At 40.2% G+C, this 20,612-nt stretch overlaps 1 protein-coding gene across 2 annotated transcripts in view; it reads left to right on the top strand.

Moving 5' to 3' along the window:
* Positions 1-20,612, top strand: part of LOC149316615 (protein FAM163A-like) — a 135,083-nt gene that overhangs the window by 6,977 nt on the left and 107,494 nt on the right. Inside the window, exon 1 of one of the 2 annotated variants that reach the window (XM_089515928.1) lies at positions 17,193-17,266. The exons of the other annotated variant lie outside the window; for it this stretch is intronic. The gene's annotated coding sequence lies outside the window, so the exon portion shown is untranslated. Of the gene's footprint in view, positions 1-17,192; positions 17,267-20,612 lie in introns of those variants that run through there. 2 annotated transcript variants of the gene reach the window in all.

The following is a 20,612-nucleotide window of genomic DNA, read 5'->3' as shown; positions in this document are numbered from 1 at the left end:
CCTGCCCATCAAGTCAAAAGTGGACGAGAGAAGGCTGAGTAGATGTGCTGGCAGAAGGATTGGCTGTTTTAGGGACTGATGCAGCCCCTAAAAAGTGCAACCACTTCTGTCTTCTTCTGGTAGCATAATGCCCCATCAGGATTCCAGCCTGAATGCTACCTCAGCAAATCAGTATTCCAAAGTCACTGTTTGCTGAGGCAATGTGAATGAAGGGACATTTGCAGGGAACAGACAGTATGCAGGAAGATAGGGGTGATTTACTCTTAGTTGTCCATAAATTCTTCCTTGCAAATGCTCCCTGAGCGTAATTGCCTCCTTCCTAGAAAGCCTTTCTTCTTATCATGGTGGTGGATTGTGGACAAGACTAGCCTCAGATAATTACAGGAAAGAACCAGTGCATGGCTTCTCTTTGCAGTCCTCTGATCTTCTACTGATGTATCTGGTGCTAGTAAATGCTCTTTCTGTTTCAAAAAAAGGGGATAAAAAGGACCTGAAGAAACTACAGACCAAGCACCTTGATATCAGTACTAGAAAACCTTCTTGAACAGATCATTAAACGGTCAGCCTGTGTGCATTTAGAAAGGAAAAGCTGTAAATACTAAGAGCCAGCATGGGTTTCTCAAAAACAAATCATGCCAAACTAATTTTACCTCTGTTTTTTGATAGATTTAACAAGCTTGGTAGATCAGGGGAATGCTGTGGATGTACTCTATCTTGATTTCAACAGGATCCCCCTTAATATTCTTGTCCGTAGGCTAGTAGAATACGGGTTAGATACTGCTATTGTTAACTGGATTTGTAACTGGTTGTCATATGTCCCTGTCCAGTAAATGCTTACTAATGGTTTTTCATTATCCTGGAGAGAAGAGATAAGTGAGGTGCCACATGTTGCTGTCCTGGATACAATGTTTTTTGACATCTGTATAAATAACTTAAACGACGAAGTGGGGCTGGAGGTACTTACCAGATTTTCAGATGACACTGAATTGGGTGGATAGCTAATACCTGAGAAGAAACTGCATCCAAGGTAGCCTTGCCATATTGGAGATTTGGGACAGAATAAATAATTTTAAAAGGGATAAATGTAAAACTATATATGGAGAGGAGAGCAGATGCACAATGTAGGATACACAAATATAGTGACACCTGGTTTGGCAGCAGTGTCTGCAGAAAGGATCTAGAGATGGTAGTAGACCACAGGCTAAATATTTGTTTGTTTGTTTGTTTGTTTATTACATGTAGTCTATAGTGCCAAAAGTGTGAGCTCATGGCACCACCAACAACAACAACAACAAAAACCCTCACAATACAAAACAATCTAATATACTTCTAGGTTACCTTAACAGAAGCGTTTAGATCAAGGAAAACAAAAATGATGCTCCATCCAGTACTGGGCACCATAGTTTACGGATGATATTGACAAACTGGGAAATGCTGGAAGGAGGATGCCAAAGATGGTTAAGGTACTGGAAATCAAGTCCTGCGAGGAATGGTTAATGGAGTTGGGTATGTTAGCCTGGAGAAGAGATTGAGAAGTGACATGACAGCTGTCGACCAATATTTGAGGTGCTGTCATGTAAAATATAGAACAAACCTGTTTTCTGGTGAGAGTTGGAGATACACACACACACACACACACACACACACACACACACTATTCCATGCCAGCATTCTCTGAAGATACCAGCCACAGATGCAGGCAAAATGTCAGGAATAAACTCTTCTAGAACATGGCCACATAGCCTGAAAAACCCACCAAAAACTATGGATGCCAATCACAAAAGCCTTCGACTTTACTTATAAATTCTCTTTTTATGTTTATTTCTATGAAAGGTTAACTAAAATATGACCATGTAAGGTGTCATCTCATCATTTGGGAAACTTTCAGTTAGTAGTTTGTTGCTCTGTTTTTTGTATACGTTCTTATTTTGCCCATAAATATAATTTGTGTGTGGAATATGTATTGTGTCATTTTGTATTATGTGTTATGTGTAAATAACCAATAAAAATACTGAAGGAAAAAAGAAGCATTGCTTCTTTGGTTTCGAATGAAGGAGATCGGTGGCACATTTAGCGTTCCCCATTTGGTCAAAATTTTAAATCTTTTTTTTGGGGGGGGGGGACTGTGCCAACTCCTCTTTTGTTGTTGTCGTTTTGTTTTTTGTACTACCTAGGTTTGCCAGTTTTAAAAAAATCTGCTGCCAGTAGACTCAGGAACATGGTTTTGATCAACTTTGTTGTTATTTGCTGTCAAGTTAGCTTCATCTGACAGTGATCCCATGAATGAGAGATTTCCAAGATCCTCAGTCAGCAACTGTGCTCCTCAGTTCTTGCAAAAACAAGCTTCTCTCATTTTAAACAATAATTCTTTAGCTGTAAGTAATACAATATTCTTTATTTCCTTGTGTGAAAAAGATTACACTATTTTAATTAATCCCAAGAATTCCATGCCAAACAGCCTCTTTGTGTTTTTATTTAAGAGGAGCCTTCTGTCTTATTTCCTTGTGCTCCTTTGTTATTGCAAGTTGCAAAGTGATCACCACTCATTGGGAAGGAAAGGTATTCTAGAAGAAGGACTTCCAGTATTTAACAATCAAAAGGCACTGCATCGATAGATCATATTTTTTCCTTATTGTATTTCTTTGTCTGGGCTGCATGTGCACTGCAGAAATAACTCAGTTTGACACCACTTTAACTGCCTTGGCATTCTTGAAATTGTAGTTGTTGTGGCACCAGAGCTCTCTAACAGAGATGTCTCACAAAACTACAGGATTCCATAGGATGCAGCCATAGCAGTTAAAGTAGAATCATAGTGCTACAATTGTTAAGTGTGAACAAACTTGTGCATATGACTGGGCCAGGCATAAAGCAAGCTTTGTACACAAACAGTTCTTTTCGCGTTGTTTTTTAAAAGAAGGATGGAGCATACAAAGAACAGAATCTCCCTTGTTGCGCAAACTTCTCCATGTTAGGAGCAGGACAACTATGGACAAGCTGCCTTTAAGAACAAAGTTACATGATTACAATATAAGTCATTAGAAGCTCTGAATTGCGCTCATTCTGATACTAAGAATTTCTATGTATTTCTTGCTTCGAAGAGAAGTCTGTTTAACCCAGCGGTGTACATACAGTAAAAGGATAGTGGTGTGGTGAACAATATCCTATCTAAGGCTGCTGCCACACTGCAGAATTAGTGCAGTTTGACACCACTTTAACTGTCATGACCCTATCCTATGGAGTCCTGGGATTTGTAGTTTGTTGTGGCATCAGAGCCCTCTGACAGCAAAGGCTAAATACCTCACAGAACTGCAAACCCCAGGATTCCATAGCATTAAGCCATGGCAGTTAAAGCAGTTATCAAACTGCATTGAATCTGCAGTGTAAATACAGCCTCAGTGTTACAAAGCATTTCAGTTCCCTTTCTACATCTATTAGAAAAGCAAGTTACATGCTGCAAAGAGCTCTGTTTAAACTGATAATTAAATCTCCCTCCATGCAAGTGAGTCTCCACATCATGGTGTGTATTTTGCAGTTGTCCTGGTAATGTAAATAGCGTTCCTTGTGAAAGAGCACCTATAAAATTTTGTCACCAACTGTTCCAGAAACAATATTTTCCTCCCTCTCTCTCTCTCTCTCTGTTATGTTAAGGATGTACCATAGAACATTCTGTCTGTTGGGCTACATAACTTTAATAATAATAATAATAATAATAATAATAATAATAATAATAATAATAATAATTTTATTTTTATCCCGCTTTTTGCCAAGCAATCAAAGCGACGTACAACAGACTAAAATATATCCATATATACATAGTACACCCCCCCCCCCCTTTAAAACAAGATTAAACAGTATAAAACTAAAACTTCACCTGGAAAGGAGAACTTTCTTTAGATATAGAGTAATGCTTACTGGGCTACTTTAAGCCTGGCTTCTGTTTTCTTTAACATGAATTTAGTAACAGGAAACTTAGGTCTTGATGCTTTCACTGAATGGCTTTGCTAGCGATGTAAGAACTATGAACATTTTCTTGGTAGGTAATTAGGAAAGAGTTTCACTTGCAGTCAAGCTAAGGGCTAATGATAGACGCATGAAATAAAAATTAAAAACAACTATGGCCTGGATGTCCCTCCCTGCATGCATCTGTGTTCATACACTTGGATGCATTGCCCTGAAATGATGTTAAACTGAGGCTCAATCTCAGAACATTGCTTAATTGACTAATAACTTGCAAGTGAAGAACGGGCTGCTTGGTTCAAAATAAAAAGATTAAGCCAATACATGCATAGAGGCTAAGATTCAGTCCACATGTCCATATCTTTTCAGTTCTTTTTGCCACTCCGAACTCTTTCTCTTGACTCCTTGAGCTTCTGTACTATTTAAGAATCTTCCTCACTTTTGCTATGCTGCATTTGCTATGCTGTATCCGGTGAAATTTCTCCCAGCACCAACTGACAAATGCTCCCTCTTGCATGGCAACTGATTCTGACCATTTTGTTCCATATGCATTTGTATTTTTTGTTTGCAAACATTCCATGACTACCAGCTAATAATGTTAGAGGAATCACTGCTACAAAAGAATAGTGATTATGGCCCAATACAGATGGGCACTTTGTGGTGTGGCAGCAGTGATACTAGGGTTAGGGACTGCACACCAACTGCACGGTCCCTAACCTTAAAACAGAGTGGTGACGTACTAATGGCAACGTCCCATATACACGGCCGCTGCCATTGTGATGTAAGTGCTGCACAGCATCTGCATGGCACCACGCGTCACTTACTTCATGAGTGCACCGCCATTGTGACGTAAGTGCTGCACAGTGTCCGCATGGCACCACGCGTCACTTACATCAGGAGTGCGCCAGTGGTGCACTCGCAACATCACTCAGGTGCTGTAAAAAGAACCCGGGTTCTTTTTACTCCGGAGGGAAGCTACGCGATTTGGTGGCTGCAGCTTTCCTCCGGAGGGAAACCGGCCATCAGGAGGCCACCCTTTTGGGGTGGTCTGTCTTGGGCCTAAATTATAGTCTATCCTATACTAAAAGCTTGTAGCAGGTGATCATGCATATGACGTGGAACTGCTTCTCCCAGTCTCAGCAGGAAAGATTAATAGGTCATGTTGGTGAATCAAGGATCCAAGTTGATTTAGAGAAAGAAATGCTCTTCTGTTCCCCTACCATGACAGACTAGAATCTAAAAAACACAGGAGTCCTGAGCCAAGAGCACATATAGTACAGTATGTCAAGGTTACCAAGTAGAGTACATATGCTGGGGAAATCTCCACAAGCTAACAAATTTGATGAAAGTTTTGACTATAGGCTAGGCATCAGTTGGCCATCTACAGTCTCCTTTAAAGTAAACAAGCAAGTGGCTATAGATTCAAAACTTTATCCTGAAGACCTTCAAAGGAAAATAAATCTTAGAATGATTATAAATAAATAAATAAATAAAGTAAACAAGCATTTCCTCACAAGTCTTTGCTAAATAACTCATTCTCCAGTGCCTAGGCATCCTAGAGAATTAGATACACAGTACCACAATGTCAGCTTGTTCTTCTGGAGGAAATTTCCTGAGACTAAGGCACACAATTAAAAAGAGATACAAACATTTTTATGGGTTAGCCTAACTGACGTAAGAACTTGACTAAAAATCCTGGATCACATTACTATGTATCCAAGCAGTGTGTTATTTCTGCATATCTGCGTAAAGCAACTTTTAAAAGCAGAAACACTGGGAAAATGAATCACATTAAACAAAACAGGGCTTGCATTTCCAATAATGTCATATGTGTGACTGAATCCCCCCTTCCCATGACCTTCACACAAGATTCAGGAATTATAAATCAACAATCGCAGCCAAAGGGCTCCACCTGATTATTCCTTGGAAGCATTCATATTGCTGACCATCAATACACACACACACAAACACACACACATTGGTGGAAGAGACTACAAGCAGAGAAATGGCTATGGAACAGCTAATATATTATTGCTTGGCTTCTTTAAAAATGGATGAACATTTGTTCCCTGCTAATTGTGAAGTATGAAAAAGGAAGATATGCCGTGTTTCTGTGACGTATTGTTTAATGAATCCAGGAGCAGGCAATTGTTACCTTGATAATGAAACCTTAAATGAGACCCCCAAGTTGATTCAGTGGTTTGGATCAAGTGGAGTGCTGTGGCTGTAATATACCTTGATTTCAGTAAGGCTTTTGACAAGAATTCCATGGTATTCTTCCAGACAAGCTAGTAAAATGTAGGATGGGCAGTGTTATTGCTAAGTGGATTTATAACTGGATGGACCAAACTAAAAGAGTGCTCACCATCCTAGAATGTTTTCCATCACTAGTGATTAGTGGGGTGTCTCAGAGTCCTGTGACCAGGCTTGTTTAATCTCTTTATAAATTACTTGTACAGTGGAATAAAGGGCATGCCCATCAGATTTGTAGATGACATTAAATTAATATAGGGGACAGAATTAGAATTCAAAATGACTTGACAGATTGGGGAGCTGGACCAAAACTAACAAAATGGATTCCAATGGAAATATACGTAGGAAAAATGAAATGCACAAATATAGGATGGATGACACCTGGTTTGAGAGCTGTGTATGTGAAAAGGATCTAGGGGTGTTGGTAAACCATAAACTAAATATGAGTAACAGTATAATGCAGTGGCCCAAAAAGAACTAGCAATTCAAGTCTGCATCAATAGGAACATAGTGCCCAGACTGAGGATAATAATAGTACAACTCTACCCTGTTTTGGTCTGATTTAAGTTGAAATATTTTGCCCAGTTCTAGGCACCACAGTTCAAGAATAATATTGACAAGCTGGAAGGTGTCTAGAGGAGAACAATGAAGATTGTGAAAGGTGTGGAAACCAAGCCCTATAAGGAATGGATCAGGGGTTGGGACATGTTTAGCTTAGAGAAGAGATAACTGAGAAGTGACATGACAGCCAACTTGAAATATCTGAAGGTGTGTCATGTGGATGATGGGGCAAGTTTGCCTTTTGCTGCTCCAAAGACTAGAACACAAATCATTGAATTTGAATGACCAGAAAAGAGATTCCAACTAAATATTAAGAAGAGCTTTTCAAGAGCGGAATAGGCTGCCTCAGAGGCTAGTGAACTCACCTTTGAAGATTTTTGAACACAGATTGGAAGTGTATCTCACACGACTGCTTTAGTTATGTATTAATGCATGGCACAAGGTTGGACTGGCCCTTGCAGTGCTTTCCAGTTCAGTGTTTCTGTGCCTCTAGGTTTGGACCCATGTAGTTGCACTTTTCTGGCCACCATTAAGTTGCTGTTTCAGTGCAGTGGTTTAGTTGCTATTTACCTTGACTGGTGTCTCTGTGGAGTTATGGGTTCAAAGCCTAATCCTCCTTCTATGATGCAGACTGACCTTTCCCATTAAAAAGATCTCAGGAAACATGACTGAAAAGGACTTTAGACTGGGAGCCCTTCTAGTTAGATGAACAAGACTGGACTAGATGAACTCTGTGTGAGACAACTTTGTAGATTCATAGAATGTCTGGTAAAGGGCAAACCAGAATGCAACATGGGCAACTGGGAATGTGAGCCCTACTCTTCGCTCTTCCGATGCTAACATTCTCGCTACTATAGTGGGGCTGGAGGCACACACAGAGCTACTCCTCTCATGATCCTTGCCAGGCTAGATGCAGCTGATGGGAACTAGAATCTTAACAACACCCAAAGACTCCAGATTTCTGAGCTCTGCAATGCATTGTTCAAGAAAGATGGTTGAACCTCTGTGTTCAAGCATTATGTTTTCAGCCCACTACACAAAGAGCAGGGGCAACAAGGTTGTGTGGCATACAGAATCAGGACACCAAGTCATGGCATGGATCAGATCCAAGCTTAGAATCCTCCCTTCCTTTCAAGTACACCATTGCTACCAACTTCTCTACCTTTCGCTCACCTGCAAATTCCAGGCTTCCACAGCATGGAACCATTGTAGTCAAAGAATCATAGTGCCATAATTGTGTATTATGAATGGGCCCCATGTACAGTAGTATTGATGTTATGCTGGTATGGTACACCTACTAAAAATGTTAGCCACCACTGATCACATCACAGATTATGTGATCTAATTTGAAGAATAAAAGTGCAGAGCAACCAAAGGCTTGATAACAACAGTTCAGATGGTGTTACATCTATCTTTACTATTCAACCCCAGCACACACAGGGACAACACACACAAATGTTTGCTTCCTCCTGAACTATTGGACGCAAGAATCTGCTGACCTTAGGACTGCCAGCTGAAATAAGGGACAGGGCTCCAGTCCATTTAATGTTTGTATAGAAACAGGAGAGTCACCATGGTGTAGTGGTTTGAGCATTTGACTACAACCTTGGAGACCCGGGTTCAAATCTCTGCTCAGCCATGGAAACCCATTGGGTGACCCTGGGCAAGTGACACTCTCTTAGTCTCAGAGGAAGGAAAGAGCAACCCCCCTCTGAACAAATCTTGCCAAGAAAACCCTGTGATAGGATGGCCTTAGGGTCACCATAAATCAGAAATAATATGACGGCATAAAGCAACAACTTCAACACCAACAATAAGATGGGAAAAGGAATTTCAGCAGGTGTTCCTTATCATGCCAGCAACACTTACGGAAAGCCTTGGCCCTTATTTCACGTGGCAACCCTGAGTAGGGTTATCCGAGTTATCAGGGTACAAACTGACTGAGTATAGCTGGACTGTTAAGGGATGTCTTTCTCCTGAGAGTGCCCTCTTGCTTATGCTCAGTTATTTTCTCCCCAAATGAGAGGCTTTTGGCATTTTTGCCTTCCTTTGTAAAACTGCAGGAGAGGGGTCCTAAAGGTCTCCTATCCAGGCTCTGACCAGGTAGACACTCAGCTCTAGCAACATTTGTCACCTCAAGTGCTCACGGATCATTTCCCCAACTCCTTGTACAATATGTAGCCTGGTTAGCCGGGCTAACATTAAAAGAAGCAGCTCTGTGGGTGACCACTCAGGGAACCACTGTGCAACACCGTATTGCCTTGTTAGTTAACATTTTCCATCCATGCTTAGCAGTACGTTGAGCAAGGCATGGTGAGTGAGTAATGTAGGCTCCTTCTATGCTAGTGGTGTGAATCATTCCAGAGCCTGTTTTTTAAATCTGTATAGAAATTGTGGGAGGTCAGGGAAAGGAAAAGCCATCTTTCTTCCTTTTTGCTTACAGTGTCAAAATCTTCTTAGGTAGCGACAACATAACTCAATTTCTGGCTGTTTCACTTTCAGAGGTATGAGTAAATTATGGCCATAATAAAAACTGTTACTGAGCAAGATTATTTAATATTAGAAACCTGCTAATGTCAATTTGCTGTGTCTCTTTATGTGACTAATGGTGGGATTTTAACTAGTCCTGCAAGCATGTAGAAATATATGCAGAAGCAATAGGGACATATAATCTCTCTCTCTCTCTCTCTCTCTTTTTCTCTCTCTCTCTCTTTCTCATGTATTTCAATCTGAGGTGTTGTTTTTTTTTGCGGAGTTGGAGTGAAGAGTCTATCTTCCCTCACCAAACTGTTTCACAATTTGAAGGTCAGAATCCTCAATATTAATGGTTTGCTCATGCAATGAAATATTTAACATGGCTCCGTTACTGCCTCTTCCTTGAAAGTATGTTTCATGCTTCATTTGCTAGTGATGTTAAAAGATTTCATGCCGTATTTTTCTTCCCACTCAGCTGGAAATCTGTAAAGGGTGTGTGTGCGCGCGCATGCATTGGCCCGCACATGCATGCATGAGTACAAAATATACAGATTAATTTGTGCAGCAAGAGTATATGTAGTGTGTAGAAAAGTGCAAAGTGTGACTGTTACATGTATTCAGCACTATACACCTGGGTTACTTTGAATTTATCCCCAATCAACTACAGTGAGATGTACTTTTATTGCAAACTTCCATTCTCTTTGTAAAATGTGGAAGATACGTTCATATTTTAGTACCAGACTTTAATGGGAAGCTGAGAAGGTGACTCTGTTTTTAACTCTGTTTTTAACTTTGTATTGTTATATTTTTCTTGTGTATGTATACCGCCTTGATCAGGTTACTGGAAAGGCGGGTTACAAATAAAAACCTATTATCATTTGCTGCTAACATATTGGTTGCTACTTTCCCCTCCCCACCTTTATAAAAGATATTTTGACAGCTCAGGGAACTGGACTAATGCAAGCATCCTAATCACCCAATACTGTTTTCATGTCTGTATTATTTTGTACCATTTTGAACAAGCTGAGGATAAAGAAAAATGTGTTTCAGTGGCTACATTTGCTTTGAGGTAGAAGATTTTAAAGTTTCATATTTAGTATGCATATAGATGTAGTTTGTAGAAATAAAGGTACTTGCATTGAAAGGAATTTGAGAGGCCCAGAAATGCAGGCCAAAGAGTCAAACTTAAGGCCTGAGAGATCAAAAGTGACATAAGGCTATAACCGGAGATCTGGAGTTTGGGAAGTTTGTTGTTGTTGGAGTCAACATAGGGCTATAAACAGAGGGCCATAAATCCTGGAGAAGAGCAAGGACTAGAAGGGGGGCAAAAACAGATGAGGCTAAAGATAAGGCTAATGGGCTAGTGGGACATGACCAAAATGTACCTTTAATGTATTCATGTATCTGCACTCTGATTGTACAAAAATCCTATATGTTAACTTTTGCCATGACCAATGGGATATGCCAACTGGAGTCCTTTGTTTCAATGCGATATAACGAAGCCAATTTTCCTTGTTCGGGGCCCTGGGAACTTTTGTTGGAATGGGAATTCCTCCCAGGGTGACAGCTGTCTTAAATAAATCTGTGTTTGGCAAATTCATCTTTGGTCCCCTCCTATCTGATTCTGTCAGACCGAGGCTTGTTGTGAGGAAGGTGTGAGAACCTGCAGCGTGTTAGCAGTTTCTTCTACAACAGCTTGTTATACTTCTTCCATCACTCCGAAACTCTCACTGAAATCCAGGTGTCTTTTGGAAGGAGGCATTACAACTGACCTGGACCCATGTCAAAATCCCTAAAATACACCTCCTGCCCCTGTAAACATATGAAATTTAAAGTTTCAAAGTTTTAAAAGGTTTGTAAGATGGTAATTTGATGGCATGAATAAACTGTACTGAACACATCTGGATTTTAGCACATGAAATGCTGTTAGCTAGTAACTCAAATAGCTTGGAAAGATAGTAAGGCAATTCATGGAGGAGAGATTTCTCAGCAGCTAGCAGCCTTGATAGTTATGTGGAACAAAGTCTTTACTCTGATGTACCAGCTGCTAGGATAAATTCCATGGTCTGTTTGGCTATTGTCACCATCCTGTCTAGTTCTGACCTTTCAGGGCATTTGGCTGACTCCTGCTGGAAACTGGCTGCTTCTTATCAGGAACCTTGGTCTGATGTAGCAAAACATTTCATGTGATTGGTGGGGCAGCTACACATTTTGATGCATGTAAGTGGGGCAGTAAGTTGTGGGAGACCTTGGGAGGGGGCCTTATTTGCTCTGCCCCTCCAGCTATGGAAGACCCTCTCCTTAGAAGTCCAATTGGCATCTGTACAGTACTAGTATAATTCTGGTGCCTAGTAAAAGCATAGCTCTTTGCCAGAACTGCTAAACCTACTTTATTTAATCCACACCTGTACAATGTTTACAATTTTAAATTATCTAGAATCGTTTTAACTAGTTTTTTAAACTGCTCGTTTTTAATATGTTTTTAGTCTTCTAAAATTATTCTTATTGTTTTAAACTGTTTTAAATTCTGTTAAAAATGATTCTGTTGTAAGCTACTGTGAGATTGTTGGAGATGGGGTGAGATATAAATATTTTAATTAATTAATTGAATACTTGGGTTCCTCCAGTTAGTTGGACTACAGTCACCATCACCCCAGGGCATTGGCTTGAGCTGATGAGAGATATAGTCCAACACACTTGAAGGATCTACAGTGGACGACTTTTGCAGGAAGCCTTAATCCAATTGTTAGTTCCAAATAATAATAATAATAATAATAATAATAATAATTTATTTCTTACCCACCTCTCCCCACAGACTGAAAGGGGGTTAACAATTAACAGACAGACAATGTCAGTAAAGAAGACATCAGTCGAAACACACATCATTTAAAATGACAAATAAGATATATAAAAACAATCCCTATTTTAAACCCATCATTAAAAATTCATAATTTAAAAATCATCTTGGATAAGCCTGCTGGAAGAGACTGGTCTTTAATGCTCGTTTAAATTCTAACAGTGTATTCAGCTGCTGAATCTCTTCTGGCAATTCGTTCCACTGTCTAGGGGCAGCTGAAGAAAAAGTCCTCTAGCTGAGAATTGCCAAGCTCACTGGAGTAAATGTCTGCCAGAAAAACTGAGCATATGGGGTGGATTATATAGGAGGAGGTGATCCTGTAGGTAACATGGACCCAAACCATTTAGGGCTTTAAAGGTAATAACCAACACTTTGTACCTTGCCTGGAAACTAACTGGCAGCCAATGGAGTGATTTTAATATCGGAGTAATATGATCACTCTTGGATGTCCTAGTAATCAATCTTGATACCATGTTTTGAACTAAATGAAGTTTCTGAATTTGGTACAGAGGTAGCCCAATATACAGTGCACTGCAAAAGTTCAGCCTTGAGATTACCAGCATGTGCACTACCATCTTTAAGTTCTCCAGCTGTAGGTATTGGCACAGCTAGCATATCAGTCGAAGCTGATAGAAAGCGCTCCTGGCCTTTAGTGTCTACTAAATTAAACATCTTGAATCAATGGGCATTTTTATTAGGCAGCACTTATATAAGCTCCCTTTGTTCATTTTTGAACGTTTCATTTGTTAATCTATTCAATAAGTCTAGCCCCAGTTAGGACTAACAGTTAGATTTAAGTCCAAGTTTCCCATTGCATGTTTTTGTCATGTAACATGCACATAACCATCTTGCATGTTACATGAAAGAAGTAAATCTTCAATATGTACCCAGAAATATGGGGAAAGTGACCCTTGTGTAGGGTTGAGCATCTATAGGGATAAGCAATCAAGGCAAAGCCACAATATCCAATTTCAAGGCTTCAATGCACCCAGGAAGTTTATACACGGCTACCCAGCCAATAGAAGGACTTAAGGAATCTCATTGTCTGTGTGATGCCACCCTGAAAGGAAAGCTTTTCTTTCACTGTCGGAGATGACTGCTGCAAATTATTAGCTTTTTCTTGTGGACACAAAAGAACCATTTGTAGAAACTGGAAGGTGTCAGTATGTAGAAGTAAACTAATTACACCTCAAATCTAGTTCTGTGTTTGCCCTACAAAAGCCATTGGTTTAGTTCCTAAAATGATTAAACTTAAGGACGTTCAAATAAGAACAATGTGATGGATCTAAGTGGGGGGACTATTTGAGGGGAATGGGAAACTATTGTACGATCAAGCCCAATTTGTTGTTATTCCCCCATCTGCCTATAGCCAAGTGTTCCCCATCCCTCCTTCTGAAGGCATTCCCCGTAATCCACCACAGAGGTTCTTTGATTGGGGGTATACTTATCAAATTTTCAGATGACACCAAATTAGGAGGAGTAGCTAATACCCCAGAGGACAGGATCAAGATTCAGAATGACCGGAATGGATTAGAAAGCTGGGCCAAAGCTAACAAAATGAATACAGAGAAATGTAAGGTACTGCACTTAGGGCTGAAAAATGAAATGCACAGATATAGGATGGGTGACACCTGGCTGAACGAGACTACATGTGAAAGAGATCTAGGAGTCCAAGTAGACCACAAATTGAACATGAGTCAACAGTGGGATGAGGCAGCTAAAAAGGCCAATGTAATTTTAGGCTGCATCAACAGAAGTATAGTGTCTAGATCATGGGAATTAATAGTGCCCCTCTATTCTGCTTTGGTCAGGCCCCACCTGGAATATTGTGTCCAGTTCTGGGCACCAGAATTTTAAAAGGATGTTGAGAAACTGTAGCGTGTCCAAAGGAGGGTGACCAAAATGGTGAAAGGTCTGGAAATTATGCCCTAGCCTATGAGGAACGACTTAGGGAGCTGGGGATGTTTAGCCTGGAAAAGAGAAGGTTAAGAGGTGATGTGATAGCCCTTTTTAAATATTTGAAGGGATGTCATATTGAGGAGGGAACAAGCTTGTTTTCTGGTGCTCCAGAGACTAGGACCCAGAGCAATGGATGCAAGCTACAGGAAAAGAGATTCCATCTCAACATTAGGAAAAACTTCCTGACAGTAAGGGTTGTTCGACAGTGGAACAAACTCCCTCGGAGAGTGGTGGAGTCTCCTTCCTTAGAGGTCTTTAAACGGAGGCGGATGGTCATCTGTCAGGGATGCTTTGATTTAGATTTCCTGCACGGCAGGGGGTTGGACTGGATGGCCCTTGCGGTCTCTTCCAACTCTATGATTCTATTAGGGCACAAGGATCTGTAGGAAAGGGGAGGGAACAAATTCCTTCCATAAATTTCCTTAAGTGTACTTGTCTTGGGATCCAAACTATGGCTAGTCAGTGTCTAATTTTGGGTTCCTCGAACCAAAAGAGTCTGTGAGCATTTATCATTCAAAGAGCAAAAACATACCAAAAGCTAGTGACCAAGGGTCAACTGAGGGATTTGAGTGCAAGCTCCTGAGAAATCTTGCCTTTTTTTCTTCATAATAAATATTCTTCATCGTCCTCTCAAGCATATCATTTTAGTGATAAAGAAGAAATCTGAAAACAAGGGAATTCTGAATATCAACTTGCCCACATCAGAATTCTACAGTGAGCCTTGGTATCTTCTGGGGTTCGGTTCCAGGAACTCCCGTGGATACCAAAATCAATGGCTATTCAAATCCCATTAAATACAATGGGTAATGAAATGCCGTCCCTTATATAAAATGGCAAAATTCATGGCTTGTTTTTTTTTTTTTTGGAACTGATATACTTTAAAAAATATTTTCAAGCTGTGGATGGTTGAATCCATGGATATGAAGGTCTGGCTGTACATCACACAAGAGGTTATACAGTGGACCCTTGTTATAGGCTGGAGTTTGGTTCCAAGATCCCCCGTGTATAACAAAATCCATGTATGCTCAAGTCCCATTAAATATAATGTCATAGCAAAATGGTGTCCCTTATAAAAAAATAAAAAATCGAGGTAAATTTATACTTTTTTGGAACATTTTCAAACCGTGTATGCTTGAATCCGTGTATAAAAAATCCATATATAAGAAGGGCCGACTGTACCTACATTCTTCTAATTTGGGCCCAGGTCACCATTCATTTCTCCCTTCTTCCACCACAGCTAATCCCTGGTAGTCTCTTCCTTCCCTTGGCAAACTGAGATGGGAAATAGATCAATTTTCTTGACACCAGGGAAATCTTTAGGTTCCAAATAATTCAATACACTGGCAATGCAATGCACATATCTCCAGTCTTTAAACAGCAATATACCATGTTAACCCAGGGTACAAGAGAGTTCTCTCTGCTCTACCAGTTTGTGGTCATCACAGTGATAATTCCACCGTGGTGATCACAGAACTAACCACCCACACTCTTCCATCCACGCTTGGCTTCCACTAAAAATATCTCCACAAGGCTGGTTTTGTGGCTTGTAGATGCTACTTTGCTATCTCACTGAAAGGAATACAATCTTGGCTTTCTCCCTCCTCACTCTCGCCATATAGCTACAGCACTTTCCATTCTCATTGTCTCCACCAATCACTATTTATCAGACAGTCTACAAATATGCAAAGTATATTATAAGATATGTTCAGTGGTTCAAGACTGCGAATGTTTTCATGGCCAGGTAAGAAACAAGGCCAAAGGAAGGGACACAGGGCAAGACTGGGGACTCACAGGAGTTTGACTTAATTTAAGGTATTGTTGTTGGCCACCTGAAGCAGAGGCAAAGCAATGTGTATTGATGAAATTACTGATAAAGGCTGTGGTTTCTTAAAATGTAGCTATGCCCCAGCCTCAGAACAATCTGAGGGATAAGCAGCCCTTTGCTCTGAATGACTGCATTTTATTTAAGCTTAGAACATTTATATGTAACTTTTGTATTCTGCTTTTCTTCAAATGAATTCAAAGTGCTGGACATGACTCTCCACCTTCCCCACTTTATCCTCATAACCTCCCAGTGAGGTGACTGAGAGTCACTGGGGCTTCTAATGCTAGTCAAGTCCCATGCTGGCTCTCAAATCATTGGGGTTAATATGGCCCTGATCAAATCATTTTGTGCCTTTCAGGCACCTGAAAATCATTGTATTTAATGAGGCTTACCTCTGAGTAAGCCTCATTACATCTCTGATGCTTACCTCTGCAAGCCATCATGGCGTAGTGGTTTGAGTGTTGGACTACTACTCCAGAGACCAGGGTTCGATTCTTTGCTTCACCATGAAACCCTCACCTGACTTTGGGCAAGTCACATGCTCTCAGCCTCAAGGGAAGTCAATGGCAAGCCTTCTCTGAACAAATCTTGCCAAGAAAACCCCATGATAGGTCCGCCTTAGGCTCGTCATAATTCAGAAATGACTTGAAGGCACACAATAACAAACAACAACACACCTCTGAGTGCACACACATAGGACTACACTCTTAATTCTTTATCCAGCTGAAGGTGCAACTTGAATAAGGAACTAGGCATTGAATGGCTTAATTGCACTGTATAATGAAATAAGAACTGCAAATAAGGGATTAGATTTTGTCCTGAATACCTCCAGTTCACAGTCCTTGTTCTGATCTACAGACTTTTCAGGGATGAAAACCACCCCTTCCCAACTCCTTTAAAATGTTTGTCTTCCTCTGTGTTGCAGTGGATAATTAGTATGAACTATAACCTGATGCCTTTAGAAGGGCAGCAATGACAAAACTTTAACAAGCTTACCCTCAAAAATGTGGTGATTAATTATGGAGCTGTGTCAGAACATTTCACGATCTCATTTGTGAGCTAGACAGTCCAGACATCATTGGCTGCTTCCCTTAAAAATTATCACCTACTATTTTAAGTGCCACTCATTCATTACCGGAAGATGAATTGTGACAAAGAGGCTCTTACACACCCTCCTAAAGCCAAACTACACATTATACATAATGCAGCTCAAGTGTTGAATTTAATCAGTGCATTATTTCCTAAACCTAAATGTGTTTCTCTCTCTCTCTCTCTCTCTCTCTCTCTCTGTGTAATTGTTACTGCAGCAAGGAAAGGCAAAAGTGGTTCCAATAAAAATAATCCTACATCTGTAATTAAAGAAAAAGTGAGCCCTGATGGTAAGGAATGCAAATAGCATTATGGTCCAAAGTATTTGCAAGCATTTGGGTGACACATGTTGGGCAGAATGGAAGGCTCATTATTACAGAATATAATATTTCCAAGTCTTTTGATAGCCAAGGGACACTTTTTTTCTAATTAAAATGAAAAGCATACCCTCCAAGGTTTATTTTTAGAATGTGTGAAGAGTAAGAACGGCTGACCCTTTGAGAAGTCCATTCCCTAGATTTATTTAGTCTGGGAAAAGGCATGACTAAATTTACAATAGGGCATAGATGAATACTTTTTTGGACGCCCAGAATCTCACAGCCATATGCCCTGGCAAAATCCCACACATTTCCATGGGATTTAGATCCTACTAGCTCAGCAGAAGACACCTTCAAAGGTTTTGCTTAGTGCAAATATATATTTCCCTACCCCCAAGACTATTCTGCCTCCTTTCTCAGACCAAGGATGGTCTGGTCATTGATCTCATGGGGCTGTGCTTGCCCTGTCAGTGGCCCCATACAGACAGGCCAAAATAAAGCTGCTTCAGGTCACTTTGGAGGTATGCTGTTTAAATGATACATGTATCCTAAGAGTCCAGAAGCCATGTCAAAGCCACGATCCAGTCCTAAGGACTGGAGCACAGCTTTGGCACAGACTCCGGACTCTTAGGACATGTGCATCATTTAAACAGCATACCTCCAAAGTGACCCAAAGCAGCTTTATTTTGGCAGTCTGTTTGGGGCCTATGTGCATATTTTTTTTCCTGATGGAGGTGATGCAATCTATTAAACAATGTATTTGCAAATATTGCCTTTCCTTTTCTACTTTTCATTGAATCATGCTGCCCATTCTCCTTAGACTAGTGACCCCCTCCCATTAAAATATCTGACCAATATGCTTTAGAGTAATGCCACACTTCCATCAAGACTCCATGTAGTTTTCATCTCGGTTTCAGCTGGTATTCCATTCAGACAGCTAAAAGGCCCATATTGCTCGGTGATGGGAAATGTGTGGTCCTCAAGGTATTGTTGGACTGAAGATCCTATCATCCCTCATACTAGTTGTGTTGGGTAAGATTGGTGGAAGTTGCAGTTCAACAACATTCCTCACTCTTGGTTTCATTTAAACAATTGAATCCCATCATGTTGTGCTTTCTCAAAGTGATCCTCCAATAATTTGGTAATGGAATGGTGGCTGGTGGCATCCATTGCAGCAGGGAAATGTATCTGTTCTGGGTTTTAGCCTTAGGTTTAAACTCTCCAAAGGGCTGAATCTGTTTTGGAGACAGAGTTCAGCACTTTAGTGAACTTCTTTAAAGTTTGGGTTAAAACTTGGAGATGATTCACTGCCCCAATGACATGGGAGCTGCCAATTGCCCTGGTGAGACACTGGGAGTCTTCAGTTCTGCCCCTTCCTTCTGTCCATATCAATAATATTTTGCCTATTTTTTTGTGCCAGAAAACTGCCTCAGATCTGTGTCATGATGATGGCTGCTTTCCTACCTTTGTGTTATAAAATGTATTTGTTGATTTGCTGTGAAGTACAGTTGGCCCTCTATATCCACAGATTCTATACCCATGGATTCAACCAGCCACCGCTCAAAAATATTCGGGGGGAAATTCCAAAAAGCAGAGCTTGCTGTTCACCATTTTATATAAGGGGCCACATTTCACTATGCCACTGTGTATAGTGGGACCTTAGCATACATGGATTTTAGTATCTAGGATGTTAGTGGTCCTGGAACCAAATCTCAGCAGCTACTGAGGACCCACTGTAACGATCAAAACAGTTTGTCAAAAAGATAAAATAAAAACAAACTAAGATTCAACCATAAAGCTTTTGGGTTTTGGCCAACTGGTGCAAATAAATGAAGAAGAGCTCTATAATCATAAAAGTGGGTGAGGGTGGGTGGGAGTGTTTCAATGTAAGGGTGTGCAGATCATGAAGCCTAGACACTTGGTAAGACTTTGTTAATTAATTTAAATAAATTTAGCTATGTCAATTTATTTGAAGCCTGCAGTACCATCTTCAGTCAATAGTTGGCAGATTTTCCTAATCAGGACAGAGGTTTGCCATTGACAGTGGCGTCCCTAGGGTTAGTTGTCACCTGGTGCAGTAACTCATGGTGTCACATCCAAGGACCTCCTCCCATACCACACCATACAGAAACCTTATGAGTGTTTTTTGCACTAATGTTACTTGTAAATCGAAATTCCCATATATCACTGAATGTAATGCTAATAGTTGTGACATAAACAAATAGCAAAATTAAAATTATACCTTCAGATTGCAATACCATACATACACTCTAAATGTATTTACATATACATGGTGAAGATTTTGTAAAATGTAATTTTTAAAGAAAACTTAAAAAGAATATTTTTTTAAAAATTAAAAAAAATTAAAAATAAAATTTTGAAATTTGAAATTTTATTTTTTTTATAAAAATCCTTTTAAATTTTTTCTCCCACTGAGCTTAACTTCACCTCACCATCTCTTAAAACATTTAAAATAGAAGTGAATGCTACAGCCTGTTTCTGCCAAAACACAGATATTTGAGGATCAGTGGTAACCCCCCCCCTTTTTTTTAGAGTATCACCTGATGCAACGCACACCCCCTACATCCCCTAGTGATGCCACTGGCAGGTGATACAATTTCAAGCCAGAAGTGAGGAGTGGCGTTATTCCCTGCTGTGGAATGTGTGGAATGTGCTTCCTGGGCATGAAGTAGCCAGATCCCTCCCACAGGGATTATAGAAATACCATGGCAGCAGGCTTGCCTAGAGATCCCAGTGGCCATGGTTTCACTTGGACAAGCCAGGCAGCTGTCTTGTAAAATTGCTTTATGACTTACTTGTATCAGACTAAAGGTAATTCCAATTTATCCAAAGCTAGGCACTTACACTAGTTTTATTATGAGAAGCAGTAGCGTATAAAAATGCAGTCATGGCGTGACCTGAAAGTTTAGTGAAACATCAGGCAGAGGTTTCAGCCAAAAGTACACCAGCAGCTTTTGCAGTTCAGCCTCGTTCCCCCTGCCACCTTGTTTCTTTATTTTTCTTTTAGCATAATGTGAAGACAGATGGCAGAGAGCCCATTGGGGTAAAAGCTGCCACATCATAATGTGTATTTAAGCACACAGAGCACTTCTATAGCTCTCCAGTGTCCTTGCATTACTGAGGGTTCATGATTGTAATTCATTATTTGTGTTTAGGACAATTCATGTTTTGATGTGGACTTGTGCTGAGGGGCTGGAGAACAGATTTTCTATGAACCTTGTTTGACTTGTAACGATGTTATGTTTTCCTATTGATTGCCCCTGTATTGATATTACTTATTGTTATTGTCTGCTTTATA

Source organism: Sceloporus occidentalis, unplaced genomic scaffold, assembly GCF_023333645.1.
Source record: "Sceloporus occidentalis isolate IW3139 unplaced genomic scaffold, rSceOcc1.0.p SCAF_3, whole genome shotgun sequence".
Lineage (NCBI taxonomy): Eukaryota > Metazoa > Chordata > Lepidosauria > Squamata > Phrynosomatidae > Sceloporus > Sceloporus occidentalis.
Note: the sequence above shows the minus strand (reverse complement) of the source record. Positions and strands in the feature narration are given on the sequence as shown.